This window comes from Numida meleagris, chromosome 2 (assembly GCF_002078875.1).
Source record: "Numida meleagris isolate 19003 breed g44 Domestic line chromosome 2, NumMel1.0, whole genome shotgun sequence".
Lineage (NCBI taxonomy): Eukaryota > Metazoa > Chordata > Aves > Galliformes > Numididae > Numida > Numida meleagris.
Genome location: NC_034410.1, coordinates 15,261,914 through 15,276,633, shown reverse-complemented (window position 1 = coordinate 15,276,633; position 14,720 = coordinate 15,261,914).

The window sequence follows — 14,720 nt, the reverse complement described above, 5'->3', positions numbered from 1 at the left end:
GCCATGAGCTGAGGACCTAAAAAGCAGTATTGCATGAAGTCAGTGTGCTCTTTCCTTTATGATTTTCCTATTTTTACCATCACTGAAAGTGAATGGGCTAGTACCCCTGGAATAAAAAATGCTGCACAATCAAAACCTGGTAGGTTTGCTCTATTGCAAAGCTTTTGGCAGATCGTCATATATATCACTAGAAACTGCCAGATCCAATAGTGTTTTCTCCACGCTAGCCAGTAAGAGATCAATAATAGTCCTAATCATGAAAGTACAGGGAGATCATAAGAGAGCAGTAAAACAAGAGAAATTGTGAGTTTGACCTATCATTCCTGTTGATTCTGGATAGTTTCTGCTAGTAATTTCATAATGCATGATGAATTTCCATGAGGCAGAAGGCCCAGTGTACGCAGAAAGAACTTGTGGAATTTTTGCCTATAGGGTTGAATGCTTAATAAAGGGAAAATTTTTAATGTATGGAAATACAGGCTGAGATTGTGGTAGGGGACAATTAGCCCTCTGGACTTGGGTCTGACAGTTGTCTGGAACGCCCCAGTGCAATGCAGATAAGCGTAACCTCCACACCTCCTCAGCCCGAGCGGACAGGCCCTGTGGCTGCCCCAGCAGCCTCTTTAGCTGTGGTGAGGAACTCTTCAGATTCAGTTGAATGACTCTAGGCCTCTGCCAGTGTGAAACCAGGCACAGCTCTTTGGGAGGGCAGTTCAGAAGCTATGCGTACTTAACACTAGGGGTATGCTGAGTCTGCAAGAGTCTAGATTGATTTACAGACAAAAGGGACAGAAGATGGGCTGAATTATGCAGGAATAGACTCACATAGTTCCATCTCAATATTTGCACCAGCATGCTGTGATGCACAGGAGAGCCATTGATTTCTCCCGGATGCCAGCCAGTGGGAGCACGGCAGGGACAGGACACCGTCTGAGAGAACAAAGGGCTCCTATTCCCTCCTAGCAGCCTCCTCCACTCTTCTGTGCTCAGCATGAAGTTGAAAAGGAGACTCTCCAGTGCTTCTCTGCTGGGAGAACATTTGTCAGGAGATGAAGCCCAGGGCTGAGGAGGAAGCAAAGAGGAAAGAAGCTTCCAGACATCAATTATAAAACAATCCCAAAGAGCAGACTTTAAACAGATCAGCTCAGAGCATAGGAAACTATTTATGAACATATCATGTTCTGTTTTTCAGTAGGCTGAGCACTGAGTATACAGTACGTGGTCAGGTTACTCCACGAACACGTGTATACATACCACTTGCTGGGAGGAAAGGTGATGTGCCAAGCAGAATCTTACTGAGCTAAGATTCAGCACTCAGACTTTTAAAATGGGAGGAAAAGTTACATTATGATATTTTTGAAAAAAAAATGTAGGAAAGATTTTACAGAATTAGGAGGAAAAGGCCATGTATTTTTAACGAAATATTTCGTGTTGGATTTCAACTTCAGTGAAAGTACAGGAATTATGGAAAGAAGTAAGTCCATCCAGCACTTGGCTGATTACTTAGAAGAATTAATACAGAATTTCTATATAGTCCTATGTCTCATCTCAGGAACTGCACTATACTTCCATTCAGTAACGCACACAATTATCACACATCCGGTCTGATCAAAGGTGGTCTGTGGCATGATCAATATGCATTTGAAGCAGCTTTGGAAGGAAGGCGCAGAGTCCAAAAGCTGTAGGATCAATAAATAAAACATCACACTATCAGAAAGTGACAATTTTTATTTTGCTTGTTATTCTTTCCTCATTTTATTCCTCGTGAATTCAAGAAAGTATATATTTCCAGCACTTTTGGAGTTCTGCTGTAGCAGAAAGTAATCTGTGATTCTTTATGAAGGCTTGTTAGTTTAGAACTTCTGAATTTTGGATCACTACTAAACTTGAAATATTTAAATAGTGAATGTACAATTCTTCTTCTGACATCTGTTCATAAAAAAACAGTTAATCACCCAGTGCGTAGCGGTGAGGAATATCTGTGCTCTTAACAAGTGGTCAGATTTTATCAGTCTTCGAACACTTTTCTTAAAAACCACCTTTCCTTTCCTTAAACAATCCTGTTTTCACCTGGATTGTATCAGTCTCAACATCACCAGTTAGGAAAATTAAATTGGACAACAAGCTTGGAGTTGCATATACCCCTGAATTAATTCAAGATTAATGGAAGGTTATATTTCCTGCAGATAGGCCACCTGCTTGATATGAACTCTGAGGGCAATGCAATGAGCCCAGCAGCATACGTGATGTCTTCAGAGGATGACATCCACTGTGCAAAGCTGCTGGTTACTGTTTCATGTACGCAAGGGTATAATCAGGTGACATAATTTTGATTATGTAATGTTTGATATTTTATATCCTGTTTCTATAGTTCTGGTGGGTGGAATTTCTAGGCTGAAGTTACCTTAGCCTGGTTGAATGAATCTCTCTCATTAAAAGAGGCTGTTTTTATCACTTGCCTGCATTATCTAAAACAGTGATACCTCAAGCAGGTGGATACACTGTTTGCTGCAAGACAGAGCTCCCGACTTATGGATTCTATTTATGAATTAAGATAGATCTCAATGTAAACATTTGTACAAATTTTCAAAGCAATAAAGCTAAAACTAAAAATGGAAGAAAACTAGAGGAAATAGAAAGGTCCTTTCCCAGCCTCATTTAGATAACTAAGATGGAGAAGTGCAAGCTCCTGTAATAGCAGACAAATGTGGAAATAAAACCACTTTCCCACTGACATAAACTGTGCAAATTTCCTGTAGTCTGCATAACCTGCGGTCATCTGAATCCGTGCTGAGCATGGACTGCAGGACTGGATTAGACTGGCCAATGTCTGCGCTTCCCCCAAAAGTGGGGACGTCCTCCCTTGGTAAGTGCCGCAGCTGCTTCACCCTCGCCAGCTCTGCCCACATCGTGCAGCTGTGGGGGGAGTGGGATCAACATTGATCCAACAAAAACTTTCTTTTTCAAGGTTTGTTTTCAGCCTGGAATTAGAGCTTACCCACTGCATATAAGGAGGCAATGGGACCATGTAGCTGAGAGTGGGGATAAAGATAAGACTGCTGCTTTGGCAGCACTATGGACTCAGAGGGGATCCTGCAGTGTGAGGAGTGCTCCCTGAGAGGATATGTTAAGACTGTCTGGGCAGCCACTCCTGAGCTTCAGTCAAAACAAGATTTTAGGAGCTGCACACTTTGTTTTCTTCATGTTGTAGCACTTGAATTATGTAACTCACTTGCTATATTGGCACATGTATTTCTCTCCTGGAAAGTAGTGCTGACAGAGGGAAGAGACCATCATTCTGAGAGATGAGAAAATGATAACCTGACATATTTCCTAAAATACAGATGGTTTCAATCTCAGCTTCTGCCCTGGACCTATCCAATATCTTGTACAAATTAATAATTAAACAACGCTTTAGTTATTGTTTATGATTCTGTACCCTTTTGCAGCCCATAGCTCCCTTTGAAATCCAGGCAGAGCGTACCTGCTCCTTTCATGATATGAATCGCACAGGGGGATGCATCTCGTTTTGCTAGTACTTGTTGATTGATAGGGTATTTTTACTAATAGCCACAAATCCTAATTTAGCAACTTTTCATGGGAGGAAGAAAAATTCCTCTAGTTTTATTTCTTGAAGGGATAAATTTTGGAACCTGCCCTCAAACTGGTGGAAGGGCCTTTCTAATGGGAGCTGTGAGGAGATAACAATCCTTTTCTATGTTGCAACTGCAACCTCAAGGCTGTATTAGCTTTTATAGCTGATCTGTTGCAACACCACAGAGCTGGTGATTAGCAGACCTGGTTGCCCTGTTCTCCCAATAAGTAAGAATAAAACCAGACAGAGAATGCCCCTGCACTGTCTGCTCCCAAAGCAGATCACGTAAAATCTCCTCTTGCTGTTCCTCAGATGTCACAGGGCCATGCTTTCAGCCTGTACTGAGGAAGAGGAAGGACGTGACTGAATTTGACTAGAATACGAACTTACGAGAAAATGCAATTTTAGAATAAAAGGAAGCTATGAAGAAATATCCAGTGTCACTGACACCTGTAAAATGGGTAAAGCCTTACTTTTATGTCCTGGCTAGTTGGCATCTGTCAATGTGTTCTGCAAGTGGAAGTCTTACAGGGTCAAAAGGAAGTTTTCTAATGTCAATTTTCCTTGCTTTTGTAGTGTTTGTAACACACAGTCCAGCATATGGAGCTAAAGTTTCACACTAATTCTGCTGGACAGTATGGCTCTACAGCACTGTCTCTTTCATGGTACTTTCCATCACTAGAAATGTTCAGCAAAGGAGCTTACTTTCCTGTTCCAAATTTACAGATGAAGAAAGGCAGGCAACAATAACATAAATACAGAATGCCATTTTTATAGGTAATCCAGCCAACTGTCTCAAAATTGAACCCTGGCCACCAAATCCCTACGGTGTGATCTACCTGATATGTCATGGGGCCTTTCTCGTGTGTGCTCAGCTTAGCCATAGCATAACAACTATTGTTTGTATGGGAAGCTGTATCTTGTGAAGCACTGTGTAGCCATGCTCAGGGAGATTATTTTAAACAGAAAAGAGTAAAATAATGACAGGTCTAAGCAATTTTAAGATCTTTTGGCCTGTACATGTATTTAAGAAAATGCACTACAATAGAACTTGTGTTTTCTTATTTGCCAAGACATTATTGCTATGATTTCAAGGCATAGAGAGTTTCTGACTCATTCACACCTTTCAATCTGGTGGAGAAGCCTCCTTTGGCATCCTGACTAGTTTCCTCTGTATTATCTCCTCTCCACAAGTGGTCCTCTGTGGTCAAACTTGTATGCCAGCTTCAGAACACTGCTCACACAGTTTCGAAGGTCCCTCCAACCAGAAGAACTATATCCATGTTCCTTTTTACAAAGATGTTAATATTTTCTGATAAATGACATCATCCTTCCTAGAGAAGTGCAAGGAAATATTGGAGGACTTAAAATAGCTCAAGATAGTGACTGCTGGTAAACACTAATAAGTTATTTTTGAAAATAAAGAGAAATTGTATGCCAGTTCTATCTACACAAGTGCATAAGCACTCCTGAATAGCAAAACATTAGGTGAGTATAGGTGGGTATTGCATTGCACATTCTCCATTCAGACACAACACACTGAATCAAAGTAAATTAACAAAAATTTACTGAAAATATAATGAGCCTTGTCTTCCTGGTATTTCAGTCAAGAACAGATGACTGAACAGAGCTGAGCTACAGAACAGAGCTGAAGAAGATCTAAACTGTATAGCAACTGTAAGTCTTTATATTCACTTAAGATGAAAAAGTACCACTGTGTTAATAGTCTGCTAGAAACTGAGTAGCACCGAACACCTGAAATTCACCGGAAAACCAACAACTAAAGGAATTCAGAAGTCCACAGAAGCCCAGAAATTATGGCTACCCATGAAAAAACCCTATAGCACATATGCTGAAATGCAATAGCAACAGATGGTTGTGCATTGTCAATCAATTAATCAAGACAGAGAAATAGGTATTCTGCCTGAAAAAAATATTTTGTTTGAGGATTATTACAGATTATTAAAAGATCAGTGCAAACAGGAAATGATTCATACCACAGTACTTTGGAATCTCCTGCCACTTAAAGGAGTGAACATACCATGTCTCATCAGCTCCAGTTATGATGGAGATGATTTAAGCCCATATTATCTTAATAAAACAACCGTGAATGCAAAACATCAAAGGATAAAATACATTCTAGAAGATCTGCAAAAGTGCTTCTAAAGCTCAGCGCGTTTCAAGGACCTGAGGTGGAAAGCTCAAATGACAAATGGAAACCAAAGGATTTTAAGTCCTTACCAAATGCTAAATATCAATTTGTAATTGAAATACTTTGGGAAAAAAAACCCAACACTTGACACAATGGATGGTGCATGATGGAATAAAAGATCTTGAAGGGAGAATACAAGGCCCTGGGGACTCCAGTAGTATATCCGAAGACTAAATGACAGATCTGAAAACTGTAACTTCATTCAGGCTACCAGATACACTACAAACTGAGAGTTGAGCAGACAAAACCAGAAGATCAAGGGGAAAGTCTTACAGTGATGCAGAAAACCCAGTGGAAAAGTAATCTTTTCAAACCCAAGGGGAACAAAAAGCTATATGTATTGTATAACAGACGAGGATTAGGTGAAAGACAAGGAATAATTCTCTCATGCCAGGAAAATTTAGTCATCTAATTCAAATTCCTGATCCAAGAAAATATTTTGGTTTGTTTGCAAGTGTTTTGGATGACAGCAGATTATACTTAATGTTGCCATCCAGGACCTTAAGTCTGATCACTGTTTGGAGACAGATATCGTCATGAAAAACTCAATCTGCTGTGGGGAAAAATCTTGCCTGCATAAGTAGGGCTAGTTTTACCTTTCAAACATTTTAGAAGTTTTGTGATTTTGCAGAAATGAATACCATTGGACACTGTTCTAATGAAAGTCTCTAGGCATTTGTACAGTGGAAACATAGACATAATTGGAAGTCAGTACATCAGCTTGGTATTAAAGATGCTTGCTCATTTACTGGCACTGTTTCGTATAAAATGAGAGGTAAGAAAAAGGATTATGAATATTAACTGTAGATTCCCATGGCAACTTTTTCAAGAGAGTAAGGGCTGTATTAGCATTGTTATGTTTTGACTATGTCCACTTATATTTTGGCTTCAGTTTCAAATAGAGATTGTAGTTTGCCTTGCTCTCTCTTCTAAATTGTTCTTCAGTGTTGATATGTTATGTAATTTCTGGCTTCTACCTCAAAGAACTGCACTTCAGTAGTCGTTTAAGAGCATCCTGTGAAGTTTTTAGATAACTTTCAGAAGAAACGGTTTATAGAAATATGCTATAAAATGATTATAATTGCTTGTGATAGACGTGTTAGGAAGAAACACCAACTACCTACACCTCTTAGAGTTGCAACACATTATCACCATGCTTCAGTAGAAAGTTTTGTAACAATGCTATATTCTAAATGTAAGAGAAATGTGCAAGGAAGTTACTCAACCATGCTACTACAAACGCTTCCAAGACTCTGAAATAGTACACTTTTCATAAGAGAAGATCTAATGATGCATGCTGTTTGTTATTATGCTGCCATGGCCACCTATTGAGGAAAGCACTTAAGAGAAAGTGAATATAGGCAGCACAGTTATGCCAGCCTTGGCATCAGCCCTATGTTGGACATGGAAGCAAAGGTCCTTCGCCGAGTATGCTGGTGGATAAAATAAGCTGTTCTCCTGAAGGTGTTACATTATTTGAGCTGTATTTATTTTGTAATGCTCACACATTCAGCGGTGCCCAAACTTTGAAGACTCTGCAGTCAGGTATTCCAGGTATGCTGGAAGTATCACCTTGTAGAGATGGTCCGTCCTGTGCCAAATGCCCATTTCCACTTCCTCCCTTTGTTACAGTCAAGCTACAATAAAGGAACAGCTACATGGCTGCTCTCATAGATTTATTATCAACCACCTTGTGTGTTGGGGCAATCCTTGATCCCCATGATTATTACTGCTATTACTACTGAGGTTTTTATGGATTGGTAGCTGCTTACTTAATGTGCAGACAACAAAGATGCAGGACTGGGAGTATGTAGTTGAATGCCTGACCAAGGAGATAAGAGGAAGATTGACATGATGAGCCTGTGAGTCAGTGTGAGTCTCTCAGACAGAGAGGAAAGGAAACTCACATAGTGATAAAAACTTCACTTATCTCCAAGGCAGGTTGCATAAAATATCATGTCCAGACATAGTGCTAGTAATGAAGGTCTGGATGTCATAAACAACTTCTCCATTAAACACGTAGCTCAGCACAAATGGAAGAACAACTCCTGATTTTGTCTTGAATGTCAGGAACAAACTAGTTCAAATGAAACTAAGAAAGAGCATTACTGCAACAACTGCATTCAACAACAGTGCAGAAATAACAAACAGCAGAACTTCCAATGCATTAAAAAAAAAAAAAGTAGAAGAATTAAAAGAGAACTTAAAGGAAGACAAAAAAATTAAATTACAACAGTAATGTGCAGGCTAAAGACAGACTATTTAATGACACCCTACTTGAGGATCAGCATAACTGTAAACCATCTGTCAGTAGCACTTTTGGAAAGATACAAATATGGATAAACAAATGTGGATAGAATTAAGAAGGCATTCCAAGAGGCAAAGAAGGCTGTAAGCCTCCTGGGTTTTATTGCATAAAGCCCTGCCAGTGAGTTAAGAGAAGTGATCCTTCCTCTCTGATCAGCACTGGTGAGGCCACATGCGGACTGCTGGGTCTGGTTTAGGGTTCCCCAGTATCTGAATGATACCAACATAGTGGAGCAAGTTCAGAGATGGGACAGCGAATGTGACTAAGGGAGGCCGGGAGTGCTGGGACTGTAGCTTGAAGAGAAGGCTCCAGGAGACCTTATCAATACCACGTGAAGGGAATTAAGATAAAATCACATTCTTCTCTGTGGTACTCACTGGCAGCACAGGAGGAAATGGGAACAAATAAAAAAAAATCAGTTTGAACACATGAAAACACTTTGTTGTTGTTGTTTTTTACCGTGAGTGTAGTGCACCAGAACAGGTTGCCTAGAGAGGCTGTGGAGTCCCCACCTGTGGATATCCTCAAGACCTGACTGCTCCTGGGCAACCTGCTCTGGATGTTCCTGCTTGAACAGGGAGTTTGGACCAGACAATCTCTAAAGGCCCCTTCCAACTTCAGTGATTCTGTCATCCTGTAGAAAGTTGGAACCTCACTCAAATGAGGAAAATACAAATGAATATAAACTACAGCAAGTATATTAAAAAGCTGAATAATATAAAATGTTAAAACCTGACATGAGGGAGTAAGAAGATGGAGCCAGACTCTTGTCATTATTACCCAATGACAGGACAATGGGCAATAGGCACGATTTATAATAGAAGAAATTCCACCCTTCCAAGCTCACCCACTCTGTTTAAAAAATATCCTCAAAGTACATGCATAGTGAAGAGCTCTGCTGTGGTTGTTACCACTCCAGAATGAATAAGTGCACAGGATTTCAGATGCATAAATGCTTGTTAAAATGTAGGAATCAAAGAATAGGAGTAAAGATGCAATAGAAGGAAGTAGAAAAAAATACACATAATTTTGTGAAAATATCAGCTCAGGTCTAGGTGGTCACCAGTGAAACAAACAGACCCTTAGATAATATTCATAGAATAAAACAGAAACCATTCCTCGCATGCACTCATATTTTGCGTACTTCGTACTCTTCCAGTCTTCTCATCTGAAAAAAAAAGATACAGCAGGCAAGTGACTGTACAGCAAAGTGAAAACAAGATAACTAAAATTTTAATGATACACATATGAGGAGTGATTAGGTAGATCAGGAATCCTCTGGCTATTAAAAAAAAAAAAACAACTGAGAGGATATGATGGAAATCTCTAAAATTGTGTGGCGTAGACTAAGCTGATATATAGTTGCTCACTGTCTATTCTGAGAAGAGAAATTAAATGGAAGTAGCAGGTGGAAAGTAAAAAACAAAAAGAAGGATATATATGTACTCATAGTTAAGATGTGCAACTTTTTGCTACAAGAGCCTCTAGATGGTACGTGCTATTATGGTTTCAAAATAAATGATGAGAAATTCACTTCTGTGAAGAAAAATACAATTATTATTGAAGAGAATTGTAGCTATTACAGATGAAGACACCATCACTATGGGCTCAGAAAGTCTGGGGTCTCAAACTGCTGAAGTTGCACTAACATTCTGGGGAAGTACCATTACATAGTCTTGCCAAGGACACCACCATTCCTGGGGAGAGATGGACTTTGGTTGGACCCAATAGAACTGGTTGCCCTGATCTGAATTCACGTTTCTGCGTGCATTTCTTCTGGTGATTGTGACAGCTTTAATATAGTGTTGTTTGGCTTACTTGGCAATCATTGCCTTGATGCTGTATCTCTGCCCTTTGCCCACCAGGTCCTCAGATTTATCATGACTGCTTCACACAGTGTTGTTATACACTTATGCAAAGAGTGAGATCCTGATGACAGTGATTACTACTGATAACCCACCCAGTACCATTCTGGCAGCTAATCCCTCCAGCCCATAAAACCAAAGGCTAGATGAGGTATGTTAAACCTTCAGAAGGGATTATGGATAAGACGATCCCAAAGTAGGGATGGAGTTATTTTTTCCCTTCCTCACTTAATGTTGTCCATATTAAGTACTAAAAGCAAGTGGAGAAAGCTAAATAAATACATTCTTTTTGAATTGCAAAGTAACTCAATTCCTGATTCTCCTCCCTTGAAATGATCACTTAAATTAAATCCTCTTTAAAAATGAGAAGTTCTTTCAGAACAACTGCTTTCTGAAAAGGACCCCCAATTGTCTTGCCTGTGGGAAATACAGATTTTGTTAATGTAAAAAAGTGCTCCACACAGACACATGCTTATTTTATCTTCTTTTGCAAGTTTACTGTATTCAGAGAAAGCCTCTTTGGCTCTACCACCAACACTGGAAGTCCAAAACAAATCCTAAAGTTGCTTTTGAAAAAGTCATGAAGCAACATAGAAACAGCAAGCTTTGAAAAATGCTCTACTACTTTATATTTCATTAAGATACAGAGGAAATACTTCATGTCAACTTGGTTTGTCAGATATTCTTTGATTTATTTTTCTGTCTCCTGAACTTAATGGTAAATATATTATACATTGCGCCGCACTGGATATAAATACACTTGAACAAAGAACAATTCACAGCACAAACTGTTCAATATGAAGTACACAAAGTTGGACTGCAGGAAAACTCTAATGCCCAAAATTTATTGTTCCTTCTGTGTCCCTTGAAAGCTGTTGTCCTATCTTTTCCATTGTCGATGTACAGTCTGTGGTAGATGTACTCCACATATCAAACCTGTTTTCTTCTTATTTAAAGTATAATTAAAGTATTGTAAGAAATCTAATGATCATAAAGAGGAGTCTACTTCCATATCATTATTTAAATATTTCTATAGTTACCTTAGAGACATTTAAAGAATAATATTTAGGTCATCCAGTCTAAAAAGCTGTCCTTAGTTTAAAGATTCATGACATGATGCAGGAAAGTAAGATGTCATTTTTAAGACAACTGCTTGCATTAAGTAGGATTAAATAACTAATCAATTGATCTGAACAAAATTCAATGGAACTAGGAGGTGGCAAGCCTTTTTCACCATTTTCCAGTAGAGAAAGAAGATGTGGTGTATCTTGAATATTACACCACGTATTTATTAACATAACAGCATTTCAAAGCAAGCAACGAATTTTTTTTTTGTATTATCTTCAGCAAGCAGGTTATTTTAGCACAAAATCTGGAATCTACATTATGCAAGACTCAATAATATGCCAAATACTTGTTGGTTTTCTCTGAAAAATCCTGTTATATCACTGTCATATATACATATATACATATATATACCTGAGGCATATATGCCTTAGCATTTTTAATGGCCGAAACACTATTTTTCTTCTTGTTCTTCTCAAAACAGCTGACTCTTGTCTGTTATGGCTCCAACACCATGTGTAATCCGCGTTTTAAAACTGTGTTGACTATAAGCAGTGTATTTGAATTGTCCACAGCTAATGTACTTACAGACTTAAATCCCCCCCTTTCCATCCACAGAAACTAAGCAGGCACTGAGAGGATCAACAGATGGGAGTGGCCAGCTCTGGCTGCTGGTGGAGATGAGGGGAGAGATAAATATGCAGTTGCTTCATAAAAATAGGCTGGATTCTTCAGAAAAGGAGTGGCCAACCACAGTAATCTCATTTACATTGTGGTCCCAGAGAAGTCTTGCTCAGAGTTCTGGAACTTCTGCAGTACTTTCACTCCTTGCTTTTACTTGCTGAATGTGAAATCCTAAGGATGTGTTACTGTGCTTAAGGATGTCAAACAGAAACAGAACTTCCCTGAAGTACTTGATGATAGTTACTCTTACAAACTTCGCAAACTACTGCCTGAAGAAAAGATTGAGCATGTGTAAACATGTCGTTTCTGCTAGGAGTCACTGATGAGCTTAGTGATCAGGCTTGTTTCATTGTGAATTGTAACTGCTGACTCACTGTCAGGATAATATATACTGTGGGCCAGCCACACAATCTAGAAATGGAATAGAAGAATATCTTTGCAACAGGAGACCTGTAGATTGCTGTCAGTGTCTTCCTGAAGTGTCTGAGCTTCTCAGCTTCTGCTGGACATTGTGCTGAGTTGGCACAACTGAGAAAATCCTTAGAAGTACCTATGAATTAAGTACTTTGGGATCTAAAGACGTCCATCTGTGTCCCTAGAAAGCTTAAATAGAACCCATAAATTTCAAAGCCATTTTAACCCGTGACAGCACTGGTGATTAAAGAAACAGGAGGAAAGCCTTGCAGTTAAGTAGCCACTCTCCAGTCGTGAAATTCACAGCTCATGCAAAACTAGACAGTGCTGACAGAGAAAACACAAACCACTGGCTCCCTTTTCAAATCAGTCCTTGCTCTTTCTGCCATCTTCTACAGTAAACACAATTATCTCCATGATTAAGCCACAGAAGCTAAGGCAGATAGTTCAAGTGAACAGACCAAAGACTCTTAGGCACAGAATTCAGACACAGACTGAGGCCTTGTTTATTCCAGGTTGTCTCTCATGTTACTGACTCATGCCTGACACACTCATCTTTGTTGCTAAGGGTATACCACAGCGGGAACAAGCTGGATGGATGTCCTTCTAGCCCTTGCTTACCCTCAGTGGCAGCCCAAGGGAACACAGCTGTAAAAATGGGCCAGGGCCCCCTGAGGACACACAAAATTCAATGGCCTTGTCATTACAGATCTCAGCCCTAAGGAAGGGGCTGTAAGTAACTGCCCATCTTTTGAGAGAGGCAGTCACAGTTAGTCAGTCTCAATGCTTTCATGCTCAAGCTCAACTGCTTTCATGGTCAATGAAATGGCTGAAAACAAAAGGACTACAATCCCTCTTTTCCTTCAATTGAGAATTAATTGAGACTAAGGTGCTTTGGGTTCTTCAGTGAGTTGCACTTTTATACCAGTAGGATCTGGATGCTCCAAGACTTGGGGGAGCACAACTGTGACAAAGATTGCCCCAAGTCCATAATACACTGGACAGGGAATTTCAATACTGAGATTACAGGAGATACATTTGTCAAGATGTTTTCCCCTCTTTGTCATATCCCTGAAGTAATCAAAACCATAGGAACACTGATCTCATACACTTGCTGCAGCTGAGATGGAGCTGACATTTTTCTGTTTCTCTGAGACCTGGATCTGGTCAGGAACTAGGCAGCTTTTATGAAAGACCGTAAAAGCATGAAGAGAAACTCTGGGAGGAGCTGACTTGGAAGCCAGTTACGCTAGTTTTCTACCATTGGCCCATTTCCCTTAGCAGCTTATGAGGAACGAGGAGTGTATGTATAATAATTTATAAATATTATATGCAGACAATTTAATCTGTTTGGTACTATTCTGATAGAAATTAAAAGAGATCACTGAAAGAAATCAAGAATAAAGTGAATAGGAAATAAAAATTCAGTCAAAAGATCTCCATTGTTCTTCGAGGAAGAGTAATAATCAGGCAAAGCTAATGATGCTGTTGTGGCTTGGCCCTCCAAAATATGAGGCCAGGAGCAAAAGGGATCATAAAAGACAATCTGATGAAAATTTCCACAACTATTAAAGAAAAGATTTGGGTTATAACTGAGTACTCCTGATGAGTCCTGAAAAGCATGCAGGAAAACAGGCAGACACACATGAATTACAGCAGGCTAGATGTCTCTCCCAAACCAGAGACAGCTTCACTGGAAATATCCTACAAAAGTTTCATGGCAAAATAAGTTAATACTTAGTTCTAATGGTTCTAAGTTCCTTAGTGAATAACACTTCATTTTGAAGGAACTATGTCTGAAATGCTTTAATCATCCAATACCACTGGGTTCTGGAGTAGGGCTGGTACATGCACATGGCCTGACTTTCTGGAGTTAAAGTCTGCAAAACAGGTCAACTGCTGCAGACAGATTTGATCTCAGATGACTACGTCGCTCGGTCTGTATGAGGACAACACAAAGAAACACCTGTTCTTAAAGGGCTTGCTGAGGAAGGTCTAAAGCAACACATCCATAAGCATGAGCTATAAGACAGTTCATGCAGGGCAAGTTTTGGCTGCTTTCATGCATCTGTTTATCATGAAGGTGAAGGATCTGAATGCCATACTGAACAACTCTTCCTTCTACGTGATGTATAGAATTATAATTTGAATCACAACTAACACCTATATTGAATAGTCTGATTCTGTGGCTACAACAGAAAACAACAAACAAATAACAAAAAAACCAAATGCTCTAACTTCAAGTGATTCAATATCCATAGCAGAATACTTTGCTGTATGGGTCCACCTTCCAAATTCAAATTCTCATTCTGTTCCACCCTAAGATCCCACAGCTCCTTAACACTGCACTATAAAGCACAGAGTATAGACACGCTTTCTTCTTGGATCACTGCAAAGCACAATCTACAGCAAGAAAACGAAATCACACCTTCAACAAATCTCAAATTATTACAAGTAAACAGGCACATTCCTAGTATACACACAGCCAGCTATTTGCACAGGCTTAATTATAGAATATGCCTTGATAACTCATAGGGTAATTATTGTTATTGTACTCATCCTAGGAGTTTGTTTTCT